The sequence below is a fragment of the Triticum dicoccoides genome, chromosome 4A, assembly GCF_002162155.2.
Source record: "Triticum dicoccoides isolate Atlit2015 ecotype Zavitan chromosome 4A, WEW_v2.0, whole genome shotgun sequence".
Classification (NCBI taxonomy): domain Eukaryota; kingdom Viridiplantae; phylum Streptophyta; class Magnoliopsida; order Poales; family Poaceae; genus Triticum; species Triticum dicoccoides.
This window is the reverse complement of record NC_041386.1, coordinates 495,127,634-495,147,787: the sequence shown is the minus strand read 5'-3', so window position 1 is coordinate 495,147,787 and position 20,154 is coordinate 495,127,634.

The following is a 20,154-nucleotide window of genomic DNA, read 5'->3' as shown; positions in this document are numbered from 1 at the left end:
TGTGAGCACTCATTAAAATATTACATGCTAAAAGAGTTGACATTGGACAAGGAAGACAACATAATGGGTTATGTTTTCTTACATCTGAGATGAATTATATTGTCTTGGATCTTCCAACATGATGAGCTTGCCTTTCCCCCTCATGCTAGCCAAATTCATTGCATCAAGTAGAGATTCTACTTGTGCTTCCAAATACCCTTCAACCAGTCTTGCCATAAGAGTCCCCCATATCTACCTATGGATTGAGTAAGATCCATCAAGTAAGTTGTCATCGGTGCAAGCAATAAAAATTGCTCTCTAAATATGTATGATTGATTGGTGTGGAGGAAATAAGCTTTATACGATCATGTGATATGGAAGTAATAAAAGCGACAGACTGCATAATAAAGGTCCATATCACAAGTGGTAATATAAAGTGAAGTTCTTTCGCATTAAGATTTTGTGCATCCAACCATAAAAGCGCATGACAACCTCTGCTTCCCTCTGTGAAGGGCCTATCTTTTACTTTTATCCCCTACTTTGCATAAGAGTCATGGTGATCTTCACCCTTCCTTTTACATTTTATCCTTTGGCAAGCACAGTATGTTGGAAAGATCCTGGTATATATGGCTAATTGGATGTGAGTTTTTGTGAACTATTACTGTTGACATTACCCTTGAGGTAAAACGTTGGGAGGCAAAACTATAAGCCCATATCTTTCTCTGTGTCCAAATAAAACTCCATACTCATAAGTATTGCGTGAGTGTCAGCAATTGTGAAGACTATATGATAGTTGAGTATGTGGACTTGCTGAAAAGCTCTTATACATTGACTCTTTCCTATGTTATGATAAATTGCAATTGCTTCAATGACTGATATTATAGTTTGTTAGTTTTCAATGAAGTTTAAGATTATACTTGATATTGTGATTGAATTATTACTCTAGCATTAGAGATTATATGACAAGAATTATATAAGTTGTTGTTCTAAGAATGATCATGATGCCCTCATGTCCGTATTTTATTTTTATCGACACCTCTATCTCTAAACATGTGGACATATTTTTGGATTTTGGCTTTTCGCTTGAGGACAAGCGAGGTCTAAGCTTGGGGAGTTGATACGTCCATTTTGCATCATGCTTTTATATCAATATTTATTGCATTATGGGTTGTTATTACACATTATGTCACAATACTTATGCCTATTCTCTCTTATTTTACAAGGTTTACATAAAGTGGGAGAATGCCGGCAGCTGGGATTCTGGGATGGAAAAGGAGCAAATATTAGAGACATATTCTGCACAGCTCCAAAAGTCCTGAAACTCCACGGAAGACATTTTCCAAATATAAAAGAAATACTAAGAGCAAGAACTTCACCAGGGGGGCCACACCCTGCCCACGAGGGTGGGGGAGCGCCCTACCCCCCTGGGCGCGCCCCCTACCTCGTGGGCCCCCTGGTGGCCCTCCGGTGACCATCTTCTGCTATATGAAGTCTTTCGATGGGAAAAAGCATAAGCCATCTTCCCGGACGAAACTCCACCACCACGAGGCGGAACATTGGCAGAACCAATCTAGGGCTCTGGTGGAGCTGTTCTGCCGGGGAAACTTCCCTCGCGGAGGGGGAAATCATCACCATCGTCATCACCAACGCTCCTCTCATCGGGAGAGGGCAATCTCCATCAACATCTTCATCAGCACCATCTCATCTCAAAACCCTAGTTCATCTCTTGTATCCAATTCTTGTCTCCAAGTCCGGGATTGGTGCTAGTAGGTTGCTAGTAGTGTTAATTACTCCTTGCAGTTGATGCTAGTTGGTTTATTTGGTTGAAGATCATATGTTCAGATCCTATATGCATATTAATACCCCTCTGATTATGAACATGTTTATGCTTTATGAGTAGTTACGTTTCTTCCTGGGGACATGGGAGAAGTCTTGCTATTAGTAGTCATGTGAATTTGGTATTTGTTTGATATTTTGATGAGATGTATGTTGTCTCTCCTCTAGTGGTGTTATGTGAACGTCGACTACATGACACTTCACCATTATTTGGGCCTAGAGGAAGGCATTGGGAAGTAATAAGTAGATGATGGGTTGCTAGAGTGACAGAAGCTTAAACCCTAGTTTATGCATTGCTTCGTAAGGGGCTGATTTGGATCCATATGTTTCATGCTATGGTTAGGTTTACCTTAATACTTTTGCAATAGAGGTTAATCATAAGTGGGATGCTTGTCCAAGTAAGGGAAGCACCCGAGCACCGGTCCACCCACATACCAAACTATCAAAGTACCGAACGCAAATCATATGAACGTGATGAAAACTAGCTTGACGATAGTCCCATGTGTCCTTGGGAGCGCTTTACATCATATAAGAGTTTGTCCAGGCTTGTCCTTTGCTACAAAAAGGATTGGGCCACCTTGCTGCACCTTATTTACTTTTGTTACTTGTTGCTCGTTACAAATTATCTTATCACAAAACTATCTGTTACCACTTATTTCAGTACTTGCAGAGAATACCTTGCTGGAAACCGCTTATCATTATTTTCTGCTCCTCGTTGGGTTCGACACTCTTACTTATAGAAAGGACTACGATAGATCCCCTATACTTGTGGGTCATCACCTGGTCCGGCCTCCGGCGGCTAGCGGCTCTGCTTAGCACGCATTGCTGTGAAGCACTACCCCACCGCTGGCCAGGCTATCCCTCCACCCCTCGACACCTCCTGTTATTCTCCACAGACTACAACCCCACGCCGCAACAGAACCAGTTATAAACTTTCTCCTCCTCTCAATCTGCAAGTCCACTGCCGCGTTTTCCCATCTCCGAGTCATTCCCGTCCGGGGCCTCGCCGTCGTCCACTGCCTCGCTGCGTTCGGTGCGGCGTGGTCAACAAACGAGAGTCATTGGAAGAGGACTGTACATGGAGAGTCTGATGGCTGGGACCCATGAGGTCCATGGTCGCACGCAAGGAAATTTCCTCCTTATTAAGCTAAAAAAATGTTTCCTCCACCTGACTGCTAGGACCCACCGGCTGCATCTTCGCACGGAAGGAAGTGCCTCCTTGTTTTGCGAAAAAATTATTCATCTCGTTGACAGCTGGGACCCATCAGATTTGGTGACTAACTTGTGGGCCTACTAAGTGGACGTGTACGCACGACTTTGTCAACTTAATAAACAAATGATTCTAGTAGCTAGACCGTTGGATGTTAATCCAACAGCCGTGCTCCTTCTTCAACCTCTGTTCTTGCTCCTGTCTCCCGTGGGCGGCACCGCGGTTGTGCTGCCGCGCACCCGAACCAGTGAAGTTTCCCACTCCTCTCCATCTGCGACTCCACTGCCCCGTCTTCCCCATCTCTGGATCGTTCCAGTCTGGGTGCTCGGCACGGTGTGGTCAATGTGGTCAACAACCGAGAGTCATCGGAAGATGACTGTACGTGAGAGGCTGACAGTGGGGACGCACCATGCCCATGGACGCATGCATGCAACGGAACGCGACGAGGTCAACGTGGTCAAGGAACGACTTCCATCAGAAGTATACTATACGTGGAGAGTCTCAGCTGGGTCCACGGCCGCAGCAAGTAAGTGCCTCCTTATTACGCGGAAAATAATGATTCCTCCAATTGACAGCAGGGACCCACTGGACGGGCCACCGTATTTTGTGGAAAAAACATTTGCCCCCTAACTGCTGGGACCCACCTAACGGGCCACCGTATTTCGCGAAAAAAATGTTCCCCCCGCTGTCAGCTCAGACCCACCGGAAGTGCCTCCTTATTACGCACAAAAAAATGAATACTCCCCCGGTTAGCTGGGACCCACCTTGGTGGGAGGCTGACTTGTGGGCCTACTAAGTTGACAGGGACGAAGGGCTTTGTCAACTTAGTCAATATGAACGATTCTAGCTCCAGTGACCGTACGATATCCATCCAATGGCCTTAGTGCTTCTTCAACCTCTGGTCTTCTTGCTCCAGCCGCCCAAAGCAGCGTCGATCGTGCCGCATGCTCCTGCCTCCCGTGGCCGGCTGTGCTACCGCGGAGGCCTCACCGCCCCCTACTATTCCCACCACCGGCCAGGCCTTGCGGCGACGGCAGCCTCACACCACAGCCGAACCAGTGAACCCTCGTACTCCTCTCCGCGCGGGCTTCCACTGTCGCGTCTTCCCCGGCTCCACGTCATCCCCTTTATAGGCCTCGCCGTCGTCCACCGCCATGGTGCTCTCCGCGCGGCGTGGTCAACGTGGTCAAGGAACGACTTCCATCGAAAGAGTATTGTACGTGGAGAGGCTGACAGTTGGGTCCACGGCCATAGCCCAGTTTCTTTGTGATTTTCCAAGTAAGTCGCTTTGTCAGGCCTGTTGGGCTGCAAATCTTTCAAGACGAGGAGAGCTTTCATTCGACTGGCCGAGAAAATGGCCCATCAGTAATGAGAAATGGGCTGTACATTTTTAAAACACATCAAACCGGCAATTAGTTTCAAATGTCTTTTTTTCATTTTGAGATTTTAAATTACATTAATTTTTATGCGTGGAGAATTTGTTGGATTTTTATATTGATATACATTTATTTTTAAAATCAGTTTGAATGTGTGTCGAAATTTCGGTATTAAAAACAGTTCGGACCGCACCGAAGTATGCAAAATTTTGTATAATTTTTTAACCGTGGCCACAATATGGGTTGTAATGCTAACAAAAAGAATATGGGCTCCAAAAAACCTTAATAATTAGTAAATGGGCTGTAAATTATTAGAAATAATGGCAGATGGGATGTATGCTGTTTTCCACAGATTTGAGGCTTTCCAAAAAAAGGTTGACACACAAGCAGTGACTGTTGGATGGCCATCCAACGGCCATCGTGCTTCTTCAATCTCTGCTCTTCCTACTCCACCCGCTCAAACAAGCGCCGGCGGGACTGCCTGCTCCCTCCTCCCCGCGGCTGGCTCTGCTGCCGCGCAGGCCTCACCGCCCCACCGTACTCCCATCGCTGGTCTAGCCATCCCTCTACTCACCCACACCTGCTGTTATTCTCCGGCGACGGCAGACGAACCAGTAAACCCTCGTACAGTCGTACTCCCCTCCGCGTGGGAAACAACTGCCGAGTCTTCCCGGCCTCCGTGTCGTTCCCTTCCTAGGCCTCATCGTCGTCCACCGCCCTGGTGCTCTCGGCGCGGCCTAGTCAACGTGGTCAACGACCGACATGCATCTGAAGTGGACTGTACGTGGAGAGGTCGACAGCTGGGTCCACGGCCGCACACAAGGAAATGCCTCCTTATTACGCGCAAAATAATGATTCCTCCACCTGACATCAGGGACCCACCGAAAGGGCCTCTGTATTTCGCGAAAAAAAGTTACCGCCGCTGATATCTCGGACCCACCAGCTATATCTTCGCACGCAAGGAAGTGCCTCCTTAGTACGCACAAAAAAATGAATACTCCCCCTGTTAGCTAGGACCCAGTATAGTGGCGAGCTAACTTGTGGGCCTACTAAGTTGATGGGGACGGAGGGCTTTGTCAACTTAGTCAATATGAACGATTCTAACTCCAATGACCGTATGATGTCCATCCAACGGCCGTAGTGCTTCTTCAACCTCTGGTCTTCTTGCTCCAGCCACCCAAACCAGCGCCTGTCGTGCCTTGTGCTCCTACCTCCCGTGGCCGGCTGCGATGCGGCAGAGGCCTCACCGCCCCTACTACTCCCACCGCTGGCCAGGCAATCCCTCTACTCACCCACACCCCCTATTATTCTGCGGCGACGGCAGCCTCACACCGCAGTGAACCAGTGAACCCTCGTACTCCTCTACGCGTGGGCATCCCCTGCAGCCTCACACCGCAGGCGAAACACTCAGCTCTCGTGCTAAACGCATGGCATAAATTCCACCATACAACCAACCACTGTTAGCATTGTGCTGAAGTCTACGTGCAACAATCGCTCCTAGTTTACAATTTCTTTCACCAGTGAGAGCAGTGTGAAGGAGGCTCAAGTCTGGCGCCCAAAGTATGCTACAGTCTTGCTTGCCTACTATGCATTTCCCGTTAAATAATGCAAAATACTGAATTGCGGGAAATTGAATGCTCTTTATTCTTCCTTGTCTCGCTCCCCTATTTTCACCGTAGCACATGCTAGTCAAGAAAGACTCGTACTCAACCGTTGGTGGCTCATCAAGCGAACCCCAAAATGGAAGTTTGCAATGGTAAGAAAAATTCTCCTGTGGGATAGTATAAGGATTATCATAAAGCATAAACGACACCATAGACTCACGTGGAAAATATTTAAATACTTTGACAAATGATTCAGTGAGAAGTTGGTGTTGTACACACTTATCTGATAGGTAGGGACCGAGGCCGGCATTGTGAACATATTGCTCAAATTTGTTCTTAATGCCCACATGCACCATATATTCATCGCTAGGCCATAAACATGTTTCGGTGGCGGCATCTCGTGTGGAGCTTTCACTTGGTTCAACATAAGACCGACTAGCGGAACTGTCACTAGAATATGCCCCCGAGGATCGTCTCCTCGAAGAAATCCTTCCAAATAGGTTCATCATGTTTGCGTACAATTTTCTGAAAATAAAAATTTTGGGGTGACAAAAAATTGTCAACAAAACTTTGTAAGATTGATAGCAACTACTCATAGGGATACATAGAAGCCATAGCAAGCATTCAAACTACTTAGAACACTAAGAATTCAACATGCAAGCACATCTACAGAAGCACCAAGAGTAGCTAATTATTCAAAGTATAAACAACTAAAACAAAAACTAATTGGGCAAATGGTGGAGTCACATACCAAGCAACAATCACCCAAAACAGTTTCGGAGACGGAGCTTCAAGCAAAGAGATCGCAATCCGTGGGTTTGAGCTCAAGAACACAGGAGACAGACCAATGGGGATTTTTTCTGGAGGCAAGTGATGATGTGGTATGAAGAGATAAGTGAGGGGGCCCATGTGGGGACCACAACCCACTAGGGCACGCCTAGGGGTGCTGGCGCGCCCAGGTGGGTTGTGCCCACCTGGTGCACCTCCCTCTGATATTTATTACACCAAAAATTCTCAAATATTCAGAAAAAAATTGTATTAAATTTTTAGGGCATTCTAAGAACTTCTATTTTTGGGTCATCTTTTATTGCACAGAAATTCAGAAAACAGACAAAACATGGCATTTTATTTTATTTAACTAATCAAAATAGAGAATGAAAAGTAGGGACATAAAGTAGTGCTTACTAAATTCATCAACTTCATTCCATTAAAAATGATCCATTAATAAGGTTGATCAAGTCTTATTAACAACCACTTTCGATTAGCATGAAACTTAAGAACTTTCATAAATCACTAAGTTACCTCAATGGGATATGCATTCCCCAACAATAAGCATTTCATATTTCTTTTTGATAGTAGGTAGAGGTATTTGAAAACTTCTAATAGTGATTGTCGGAGATTTTTCAATAACATTAATACCATTCACTTGGAATTGTTTCTTCAGAAAGTGCACCATATGCTCATTGCCATTAATATGAAAAGTGATCTTGCTTTTATTGCAATCAATAACATCCCCTGTGGTATTCAAGAAGGGTCTAGCAAGGATAATCGAATGTTGTCATCCTCGGGCATCTCAAGTATAACAAAGTCAGTCAAAATAGTAACATTAGCAACAACAACGAGCACATCCTCATAGATACCGATAGGTATGGCAGTTGATTTGTCAGCCATTTGTAAAGATATTTCAGTAGGTGTGAGTTTATTCAAGTCAAGTCTTTTATATAAAGAGAAAGGCATAACACTAACACCAGCTCCTATATCACACAAAGCAATTTTTACATAATTCTTTTTGATAGAGCAAGGTATAGTTGGTATTCCCGGATCTCCAAGTTTTTTAGGTACTCCATCTTTAAAAGTGTAATTAGCAAGCATAGTGGAGATTTCAGCTTCCGGTATTTTTCTCTTATTTGTGATGATGTCTTTCATATATTTTGCATAAGGAGGCATTTTCAAGATATTAGTAAAGTAAGTACGCAAAAAGACTGGCCTCAACATTTCAGCAAAGCGTTCAAATTCTTCATCATAATTCTTTTTAGTTGACTTGGGTGGAAAAGGCATAGGTTTTTGAACCCACGGTTCTCTTTCTTTACCGTGTTTTCTAGCAAAAAGTCTCTTTTGTCATATCTTTTATTCTTAGGTTGTGGGTTATTAAGATCAACATGTGGTTCTATCTCAACATCATTATCTGGTTCTTTATCATTGGTTGGTTGAGAGTCTTTATGAACCTCAGCATTATCTTTTTCATTATCACTATGTGACGCCCTCGATTTGACCATACACTAATCATACACACAAATGTGTACGATCAAGATCAAGGACTCACGGGAAGATATCACAACACAACTCTAGACACAAATTAAAACAATACAAGCTTTATATTACAAGCCAGGGGACTCGAGGGCTCGAATACATAAGCTCAAATACACAAGAGTCGGCGGAAGCAATAATATCTGAGTACATCCATAAGTTAAACAAGTTTTCCTTAAGAAGGCTAGCACAAAAGTAGCAATGATCGAAAAGGCAAGGCCTCCTGCCTGGGACCTCCTAACTACTCCTCGAAGTCGAACTCCATGTAGAAATCATCCTCGGGATCCTTTGGCTCCTGGACTCCATCATATGATCGCAATAACCGGGGAAAGGGGAAAAAGAAAATGCAAAGCAACCACGAGTACTCATCCAAAGTACTCGCAAGCAAGGATCTATACTACATATGCATTGGTATCAATGAAATGGATAGTATCTGTGGACTGAACTGCAGAATGCCAGAATAAGAGGGGGATAGCTAGTCCTATCGAAGACTACGCTTCTGGCAGCCTCCATCTTGAAGCAGTAGAAGAGAGTAGATGGTAAGTTAACCAGGTATCATTGTATAGCATAAACCTACCCGGCGATCCTCCCCTCGTCGCTCTGTGAGAGAGCGATCACCGGGTTGTATCTGGCACTTGGAAGGGTGTATTTTATTAAGTATCTAGTTCTAGTTGTCATAAGGTCAAGGTACAACTCCGGGTCATCCTTTTACCGAGGGACACGACTATTCAAATAGATAAATTTCCCTACAGGGGTGCACCACAGTTCCCAACATGCACGATCCCCTTTGGCTGGACACACTTTCCTGGGTCATGCCTGGCCTCGGAAGATCAACACGTTGCAGCCCCACCTAGGCACAACAGAGAGGTCAGCACGTCGATCTAAATCCTAAGTGCGCAGGGGTCTAGGCCCATCGCCCATTGCACACCTGCACGCTGCGTACGCGGTCGGTGAGCAGACCTAGCAACCTCCATTACAAAGGAAGTTGCGCTACGCAGTCCAACCCAGCGCGCGCCGCTCAGTCGCTGACGTCAAGAAGGCTTCGGCTGATACCACGACGTCGAGTGCCCATAATTGTTCCTGCATAGTTGGTTAGTGCATATAGGCCAGTGGCGAGACTCAGATCAAATACCAAGATCTCGTTAAGTGTGTTAATTGAATTAACCACGGACACCGACCAGGGCCAGGCCCACCTCTCTCCTAGGTGGTCTCAACCTGCCCTGTCGCTCCGCCACAAAGTAACAGTCGGGGGCCGGGAACTCAGGCCTACCACTACCTGGATGGAGCTACCTGCCCCTTCAGCCCCCACATCGGAATCACTCGCGCATACTCTATGAGCCGACCCGACTTTAGTCACCACAATGTATCATGTATAGTAGTGTAGTATGTATATACCCACGATCACCTCCCGAGTGATCATGGCCCGATAGTATAGCATGGCAGACGGACAAGAATGTAGGGCCACTGATGAAGTACTAGCAACCTATACTAAGCATGTAGGATTGCAGGTAAAGGTAGCAATAGTAGTAGCAAAGACAGGCTATGCATCAGAATAGGATTATCGAAAAGCAATAACATGCTACACTACTCTAATGCAAGCAGTAGAGAGAATAATATGTGATATCGGGTTGATCAAGGGGGGGGGGCTTGCCTGGAAGCTCAGCCGAGAAGGAGGGGTCATCAACACCGTAGTCGTACTGGGTAGTAGCAGCATCGGTCTCGGTGTCTAGCGAGAGAAGAGGGGGAAGAAACATGAATACAATGCAAACATATGCATATCAATGCATGACAAGACAAGTAACGGTGCCAGGTGTGCCCTAAAGCAGTAGGAGGTGATACCGGCAAAGGGGGGAAACATCCGGGAAAGTATCCCTGGTATTTCAGGTTTTAGGACAGATGAACCGGAGGGGGAAAGTTGCGTGTTTGCTATGCTAGGGATGTGTGGCAGACGAATGGGCAGCATATCCGGATTCGTCTAGTCGTTCTGAGAAACTTTGTAGCGACCAGACATCAAACGGTCCAATCTCTGTTCTCCAGTGTCATCCCTGGATCAGTAATGCTGACACCGCACAGTACTTGAAGGATTTATAACAGAGTAGCAATCACACACTTATTACATCGAATGTCTCAAAAGAGAACTTATTACAATAACATATGGCTTAAGGCCATCTAATAACGATAACAGTGGAAGGCTTGGAAGATAAGTGAGTCCATCAACTCCAACGACATCACTGAGTATAGAACCACGACCTAAAGGCACCTTACTCGTCGTCTGAAAAGTCTGCAACATGAACGTTGCAGCCCGAAATGGGTCAGCACATGGAATATGCTGGCAAAGTAACACATAGAGAATAATGGAAGAATAAAGCTATACTACATGCATATTTGGCTGGTGGAAAGCTCTATGGTTACAGTTTTTGTGTAAAGCCAATTTTTCCCTACTACAAAGGAATAAATTTTATTTAACTATCATGGTAGTTGTTTAACATTGAGAGTGTAGACACCCTCTCAATCCCAATTAAATATCATCATTAAAACCCAACAAAAATAATTAGAGTAACATGATGAGATTCACATGATAATCCAAGTACTAGATACTCAAGTTGTCCATAACCGGGGACACGGCTAACCATGATTAATTTATACACTCTGCAGAGGTTTGCGCACTTTTCCCCGCAAGACTCGATCTCCTCCATTGAGATTCTCGCACTACATGGTGTTTGAGAAACGGATGACCGAGACATAGTCTTTCAGAAGCGCTTGCACCTTACGAACAGGTAGACCGTACCAACCTACATCCCCTACATCTGCTAGTCTACCACTGTAAGAGTTCGCATGACTTAGTCAACTATGCTAGAGCCCATAGTAGCTTGTGGCTGCACACGGAAGTTTCTAGTATGAATAATCTCATGATCCCTTTGAGCCTGGGTGGCGGTCCAAAAGAAAACAGGCAATCGCTGGAATACCCAGGTGCCTCAATCCACCCAGATGTGTGTTTAAGTGGCCACCTTAGATAAATCATTAATTTTTAACAATCTCACATCTGTCATGGATACACTCACCCAATCCACGTCTACTAGCATAGCATGGCATAATAAGCAAACGTAGAAGTAACTCCCAAAGGTTTGATAAAAAAACAGGTAATAGGTACTACCTCATCTACTTCCCAAAACCCACAATTTAATTAGATCCTAACCATGCAATGTGTGAGGATTGATCTAATGCAATAAAAACTGGGTAGTAGGAGGTATGATCAAAGTGTTACTTGCCTTGCTGATGATCCGCAAAACATAGTGATTCGAAGTATCAAGCGGCGCACTCCGGGTACTCTATCGCAAACAAACAAGCATACAATAAGCACTCATCTAATGCACAGGTAAACTCAAATAAGAGATCTAACCAGATAGTTCAACTTAAGAACTCCGGTTGGCAAAAAGAATCAAATCGAATGAAGCAACGAAAGACAAATGGCAAAAGAAACAAGCTTCGTTTACTATTCTGGATCTAGGTCAAATTTTACAGAGGCAAAAACTTGTTTGAGTTCGTTAAAAGGAAAGAGGGTTTCGAGACGAAAGTCCAAGCGCTTGAATCGCCTGATTCCGATAAACGAGCGAAAAGTTATACTAGAGCGAAAATCGGATCAGGAATCGCGATCAAAAATAGTCGCGGAAAATCCGAGAAAAAGAAAAACGGCGAACAGATTAACGAACAAACGTTCGTTATCTGGATCTAAACGATGAACGCGTTTGTTAAAACGAACGAACAAGCGAACGCTCTCTAAGTAAACTAAACCGAAAAAACCGATCTAACTAAAAAACGAATCTAAAAAACCGACAGAAAAACCGAACGGTTTTTCTAAAAAACGGCGGCGGGGCAACCTCGGCGGGCGGGTCCGGCGGCGGCGGCGCGCTGCGGTGGCGGTGGGCGGCGGCGGTGGCGGCGGCGGGGCGCTGCGGCTAGGGTTAGGGTTTGCGGGGCGGCGGCGGCTTGGGCTAATAAGGCCCCGGGGTGGCGCTATATAAAGCCCGGCCTGTAGGAGTCCGGGCCGAAACCGGCTCTAAGTCGGTTTGCCTTTTTTTATAAATAATTTTCGCGCAGAAAAACAAAAAAAAAGAAATACCAAAAGGACTCCAAAAATCCCGAAATAAATTTTCCCCGGCTTCTAAAATCAAGCCGCACAGGATGAACATTTATTTGGGGCCTAAATGCAATTTTGAAAAACGCGCATTTTTCCTAAATTCAAATAAAATAGCAAATAAATCCAAAATAAAATCTTCTTTGATTTTATTATTAAATCCTCAATATTTCTTTATTTTGTGAAAGTCATTTTATTCCCTCTCTCATATTTTTGTAATAGAAATAACTAAAGATAAAATAAATAAAATCAAATGATCCTATTTTTCCAAATTTGAGAAAACTCAAATATGAAAATAACGAAATCCCCAACTCTCTTCGAGGATCCTTGAGTTGTCTAGAATTTCTAGGATCAACCAAAATGCAATAAAATATGATTATGGAAAGATGATCTAATGTATAACATTCCAAGTTGAAAATTTGGGATGTTACAAACCTACCCCCCTTAAGATGAATCTCGCCATCGAGATTCGGGTTGGCTAGAAAATAGGTGAGGGTGGTCCTTCAGCAGATCTTCCTCTAGCTCCCAGGTGGCTTCATCCTCCGTGTGGTGGCTCCACTGAACTTTGCAAAACTTGATGACCTTACTGCGGGTGACTTGGCTGGCATACTCAAGAATCTTGTCTGGTTTCTCCTCATAGGTCAAATCACTGTCCAACTGAATCACTTCCAGTGGCACTGTATCTCTCAGCGGTATATCGGCCATCTCTGCATGGCACTTCTTCCACTGGGAAACGTGGAATACATCGTGAACTCCTGACAATCCTTCGGGCAATTCCAACTTGTAAGCTACTTCTCCCATACGCTCCAAAACTTTGTATTGTCCTACAAATTGTGGCGCTAACTTTCCCTTAACTCCAAAGCGCTTAACTCCTCGAAGTGGAGATACTCGAAGGTAAACTTGGTCTCCGACTTCGTAAACTGTCTCCTTGCGTTTAGAATCTATGTAGCTCTTCTGCCTAGACTGAGCTACCTTGAGCCTATCGCGAATCAATTTCACCTTATGTTCAGATTCCTTAATCTGATCCGGTCCAAACAACTAGCGGTCTCCAACTTCATCCCACGACAATGGGGTCATGCACCTCCTTCCATACAAGGCTTCGAAAGGGGCCATCTTCAAACTAGATTGATAACTGTGGTTGTAAGAGAACTCTGCATACGGCAAATTATCGTCCCAACTAGATCCATAATCTAGCGCACAAGCTCTCAGCATATCCTCCAAAATCTGATTGACTCTCTCGGTATGTCCATCTGTCTGTGGATGGAAAGCCGTACTGAACTCTAGCCTGGTACCCAAAGTTTTGTGCAACTGATTCCAGAACTTTGAGGTAATCTGGGTTCCTCTATCTGATACAATGCTCCTTGGAACTCCATGCAGACATACGATCCTAGTCATGTATATCTTTGCCAACTTAGCACTGGTGTAGGTAGTCTTCACTGGGATGAAATGAGCTACCTTTGTCAAACGATCGACTACAACCCAAATCGAGTCATAGCCTGAACGAGTTCGGGGCAAACCCGTAATAAAATCCATGCCTAGCTTATCCCACTTCCATTCAGGTATTGGTAATGGCTGTAGCAATCCCGCTGGCTTCTGATGCTCTGCCTTTACTCTCTGACATACATCACAAACTACTACATACTCCGCAATATCCTTCTTCATTCCGGTCCAATAGAAAGTATCTTTCAAATCCAAATACATCTTGGTATTTCCTGGATGAATCGAATATGGTGAATCATGGGCCTCCTGCAGAATTAACTTCCTGATCTCCGGGTCATTAGGCACATAAACTCGGTCTTCAAACCATAGGGTATCGTGCTCATCCTCACGAAATCCTTTAACTTTTCCTTTGCTCATTTTCTCCTTTATAGTGGCAACCTCCTTGTCAGTCTTCTGGGCTTCTCTGATCTTATTCATCAAAGTAGACTGAATCTCTATTGCTGCTACATAGCCTCTCGGAACTATCTCCAAACATAGCTCACGAAGATTTTCGGCTAACTCCCTTGATAAATCTCCCGTCATTAGTGTGTTGACATGACTCTTACGACTCAGCGCATCGGCTACTACGTTAGCTTTTCCGGGATGATAATGCAATCTCATATCATAATCCTTGATGATCTCCAACCATCTCCTTTGCCTGAGATTCAACTCCTTCTGCGTGAAGATGTACTTCAAACTCTTGTGATCTGTGTACACCTCACAATGGTTTCCAATGAGAAAATGTCTCCAAGTCTTCAATGCATGCACTACGGCTGCTAACTCCAAATCATGCGTAGCATAATTCAACTCATGAGGCTTAAGTTGTCGTGAGCCATATGAAACAACTCTTCCTTCCTGCATGAGTACTGCTCCAAGTCCTCGATGTGAAGCGTCGCAATACACCTCATAATCGTTGTTCTGATCCGGCAAAATCAACATAGGTGATGTAACCAAATGTTTCTTCAACTCCTGGAAACTGGCCTCACATTCCTCAGTCCATTTGAACTTGGTATCTTCTTCAACAACTCCGTCATAGGCTTCGCAATCTTCGAGAAATTTTCAATGAATCTCTGGTAGTATCCTGCGAGTCCAAGAAAACTCCGGATCTCTCCAACTGTTGTTGGGGCTTCGCAGTTTGTCACAGTGTCAACCTTGGTGGGATCTACTGCTATACCTTCTCTGGATATAACGTGTCCGAGGAATCCAACTTCCTTCAACCAAAATTCACATTTGCTAAACTTGGCATATAACTGATGGTCTCTGAGCTTCCCAAGTACCAAACGCAAATGCTCCTTATCCTCCTCTTCATTCTTCGAGCAAACTAGGATATCATCAATGAACACTACGACGAACTTATCCAAAAACTCCATAAATACTTTGTTCATCATGTTCATAAAATATGCCGGTGCATTAGTCAGCAAACTGACATAACGGTATACTCGTACAGCCCATACCTGGTGGTGAAAGTTGTCTTAGGTATATCCTGTTCTTGGATCTTCAACTAATGGTATCTTGATCGCAGATCGATCTTGGAAAATACCTTAGCTCCTTGCAATCGATCGAACAGATCATTGATCATCGCTAGCGGGTACTTGTTCTTGATGGTTACTTCATCCAATCCTCGATAATCAACAACCATTCTTAACGATCCATCCTTTTTCTCCACTAGAAGTACTGGCGATCCCCAAGGTGAAGAACTTGGGCGAATATATCCTTTATCCAATAACTCTTTAATCTGCTTCTTAATCTCCTCCAAATCCTTTGCGGGCATCCTGTATTGTCTCTTAGATATTGGCCCTGTGCCTGGCAAAAGCTCAATAAAAAACTCAATATATCTATCCGGTGGCATGCCTGGCAACTCCTTTGGAAATATGTCAGGGAAATCCTTCACCACTGGTACTTCCTCCTGCATAACTCCTGTTAGGGAATTTACTTGAGTCCTCTTCGGCACATGCCCGGATACATACTTGATCCTTCTTCCTTCTGGCGTTGTAAGAAAAATTGACTTACTAGCGCATTCAATGTTCCCTTCATACTTCGATAACCAATTCATGCCTAATATCACATCCAATCCTTGAGATTCCAATACTATTAGGTCCGAGGGAAATACATAGTTACCAATCCTTAATGGTAACCGATCACACCATAGACTAGCCATATATTCTGCTCCAGGTGAGGTTACTAACATGGGTGACCTAAGGGCTTGGGTTGACAGTTTATACTTATCCACAAATCCCCTTGATATGTATGAATGCGATGCACCAGTATAAAAAAGAACGATTGCAGTAAAAGACTTAACCAAAAACTTACCTATTACTGCATCGGGCTGGGCTTCAACCTCCTCCACATTTACATGGTTCACCTATCCCCTATTGAAAAGGTTCGGCTTCTTCCCAGAGCTTCCATTGCCATTTCCATTCTAGGATTTAGGACATTCATTTGCATAATGTCCGGTCTTCTGGCACTTAAATCAATTGACTTGGCTCAGGTCTCTCTTGGCTGGGGTTGATGGGTTGGTACGGTTCTGGCTGTTGCTTCCTCCATTCCCATTACCATTCTTGGGGCCATTGTGATTGTGCGAGCTACCTCCTCCATGGGTATGCTGAAAAGGTCCTCCTGGTCTAGGGGTAAAACGCGGCTTCTACTGAGCTCCAGAATTGTACTTCCCTTGTCCATACTTCCTTTTGCGGTTCTCAATTTGTTGCTGCTTCCCTTCAATCATAATAGCATGATCTACCAACTCCTGGTAGTTGTTGAAGGTTGCTACCATCAACTGCATGCTCAATTCATCATTCAGTCCTTCCAGAAACTTATCTTGCTTAGCTGCATCCGTAGCAACGTCATCTTGGGCATAACGTGCTATCTTACTAAAATCATCCGCATGCTGGCCAATTGTCCGTCCTCCTTGGCGCAAGTTGCGAAACTCACGCTTCTTCATGTCCATAGCTCCTGCTGAAACATGGGCAGTACGGAAAGCCTGCTGAAACTGGTCCCATGTGACAGTGTCGATGGGGAAAGTGGCTATGAAGTTCTCCCACCATGATGCTGCGGGTCCATCAAGCTGATGTGCGGAAAACTTCACCTTTTCCGCATCTGTGCATCTTGCAGTGGTCAACTCCCTTGCTGTCTTGCAGAGCCAATCATCTGCTACTATAGGCTCAGTGCAACTGGAGAACACCGGCGGATTCAGCCTAAGAAAATGGGGTAAGTGATCAACATGTGGTGGTGGTGGTGGTGGGTTGTTGTTGCTGTTGTTGTTGTTGTTCCCCTGATTCTGATTCTGTACTAGCAACTGCATCAATGTGTTCTGCTGCTGGATCAACTGAGTGAGCTCCGGTGGGAAGGTAAATCCGGGGTCACGTCTCGGAGGCATCTGATGGGTTCAGAAAAGATGAGATTTAAGAATAGAGAGGGGTCTAAAGAGAAAACACTACCCATATGCACATGAGGCAAAAGCAAACAATTCACTTCATTCAATCAAACAAGGGCATACAATCGGTCTAACTATAGCAAAAGTGCTCGGACTACTATATTTACATGGTGGACTACTACTACTGTTGGGGTGGTCTACTACAAATATTCTTCGGTTGTAAACTCCATGATATCTGCTCCAGCTTCATCAACATAGTCATCATCACTAGCATCTGGATCCGAGTCAGTGTCGTCGATGATGATGTAGTCTTCCGGGCGAATCTCCTTGGGTTCTTCGTCTTCTTCTACTAGTCTAGGGCCTCCCATAAATATTTCGATCTTCTTGATCAGGTCGTCATTCTTCTCCACTAATACTTTGATTTCCTCTTCATAATCTTCACGTGTAGCCTTGAGTTCTTCCTCCAGTCCCTTGATTCTTGTCCTCACCTTCTTCAGATCTATCATGTCTGCGCACATCTGGTTCTTCTGACGTTGAATGTGCTGGTTTAACTCCTGGATAAAAGTTGCAATTGATCTATCCTTCTTGGTGTTGGTCATCTCCCAGTGCTCATCTCGGCGCCCACAAATCTGGTAGATAGTATCCTTGAGATCATTGCGGTAAACTTCTCCAATACGTCCCATGGCGATGTGAGCTGCCATGCTCTTTCCTAGACTCCAGGTTGGTGCGTCAATGGAAAACTCTATGGGCTCAGTGACTGGCATGAACGTCCCTCCGGGAACTTGAACTTGAATCATCCAATGCTCCTCTTTCGGTAAAGTGGAGTTGTAGGTTCCGGTGAAACTTTGTACTCCGATGTTCAGGTACTTAGTGACTTCCTTCAAGTGACGTCCAAAGGGTGCATCTTCATCCGGTTGTGTGAACTTGTTCCTTGCATCCGCCATCCTAAAAGACTAGAAATGATGAGGAGTCAGAATGGGAAGAGTGAGTAGTGATCTAGGGCTTTAGCTTAGTGGTCGTGTCCTACAGTCAGCATGTGCTCTGATACCATCTTGTAGCGACCAGACCTCAAACGGTCCAATCTCTGTGCTCCAGTGTCATCCCTGGATCAGTAATGCTGACACCGCACAGTACTTGAAGGATTTATAACAAAGTAGCAATCACACACTTATTACATCGAATGTCTCAAAACAGAACTTACTACAATAAAATATGGCTTAAGGCCATCTAATAACGATAACAACGGAAGGCTTGGAAGATAAGTGAATCCATCAACTCCAACAGCATCACTGAGTATAGAACCACGACCTAAAGGCAACTTACTCGTCGTCTGAAAAGTCTGCAACATGAACGTTGCAGCCCGAAACGGGTCAGCACATGGAATATGCTGGCAAAGTAACACATAGAGAATAATGGAAGAATAAAGCTATACTACATGCATATTTGGCTGGTGGAAAGCTCTATGGTTATAGTTTTTGTGTAAAGCCAATTTTTCCCTACTGCAAAGGAATTCATTTTATTTAACTATCATGGTAGTTGTTAAACATTGAGAGTGTAGACACCCTCTCAATCCCAATTAAGTATCATCATTAAAACCCAACAAAATTAATTAGAGTAACATGATGAGATTCACATGATAATCCAAGTACTAGATACTCAAGTTGTCCATAACCGGGGACACAGCTAACCATGATTTGTTTATACACTCTGTAGAGGTTTGCGCACTTTTCCCCCACAAGACTCGATCTCCTCCATTGAGATTCTCGCACTACATGGTGTTTGAGAAACGGATGACCGAGACATAGTCTTTCAGAAGCGCTTGCACCTTACGAACGGATAGACCGTACCAACCTACATCCCCTACATCTACTAGTCTACCACTGTAAGAGTTCGCACGACTTAGTCAACTATGCTAGAGCCCATAGTAGCTTTTGGCTGCACATGGAAGTTTCTAGTATGAATAATCTCATGATCCCTTTGAGCCTGGGTGGTGGTCCAAAAGAAAACAGGCAACCGCTGGAATACCCAGGTGCCTCAGTCCACCCAGATGTGTGTTTAAGTGGCCACCTTAGATAAACCATTAATTTTTAACAATCTCACATCTGTCATGGTTACACTCACCCAATCCACGTCTACTAGCATAGCATGACATAATAAGCAAACGTAGAAGTAACTCCCAAAGGTTTGATAAAAAAACAGGTAATAGGTACTACCTCATCTACTTCCCAAAACCCACAATTTAATTAGATCCTAACCATGCAATGTGTGAGGATTGATCTAATGCAATAAAAACTGGGTAGTAGGAGGTATGATCAAAGTGTTACTTGCCATGCTGATGATCCGCAAAACCTAGCGATTCGAAGTAGCAAACGGCGCACTCCGGGTACTCTATCGCAAACAAACAAGCACACAATAAGCACTCATCTAATGCACATGTAAACTCAAATAAGAGATCTAACCAGATTGTTCAACTTAAGAACTCCGGTTGGCAAAAAGAATCAAATTGAATGAAGCAACGAAAGACAAACGGCAAAAGAAACAAGCTTCGTTTACTATTCTGGATCTAGGTCAAATTTAACAGAGGCAAAAACTTGTTTGAGTTGGTTAAACGGAAAGAGGGTTTCAAGACGAAACTCTAGGTGTTTGAATAGCCTAATTCCGGTAAACGAGCAAAAAGTTATACTAGAACGAAAATCGGATCAGGAATCACGATCAGAAATAATCATGGAAAATCCGAGAAAAAGGAAAACGACGAACAGATTAACGAACGTTCATTATCTGGATCTAAATGATGAACGCGTTCATTGAAACGAACGAACGAGCGAACGCTCGCTAAATAAACTAAACTGGAAAAAAAC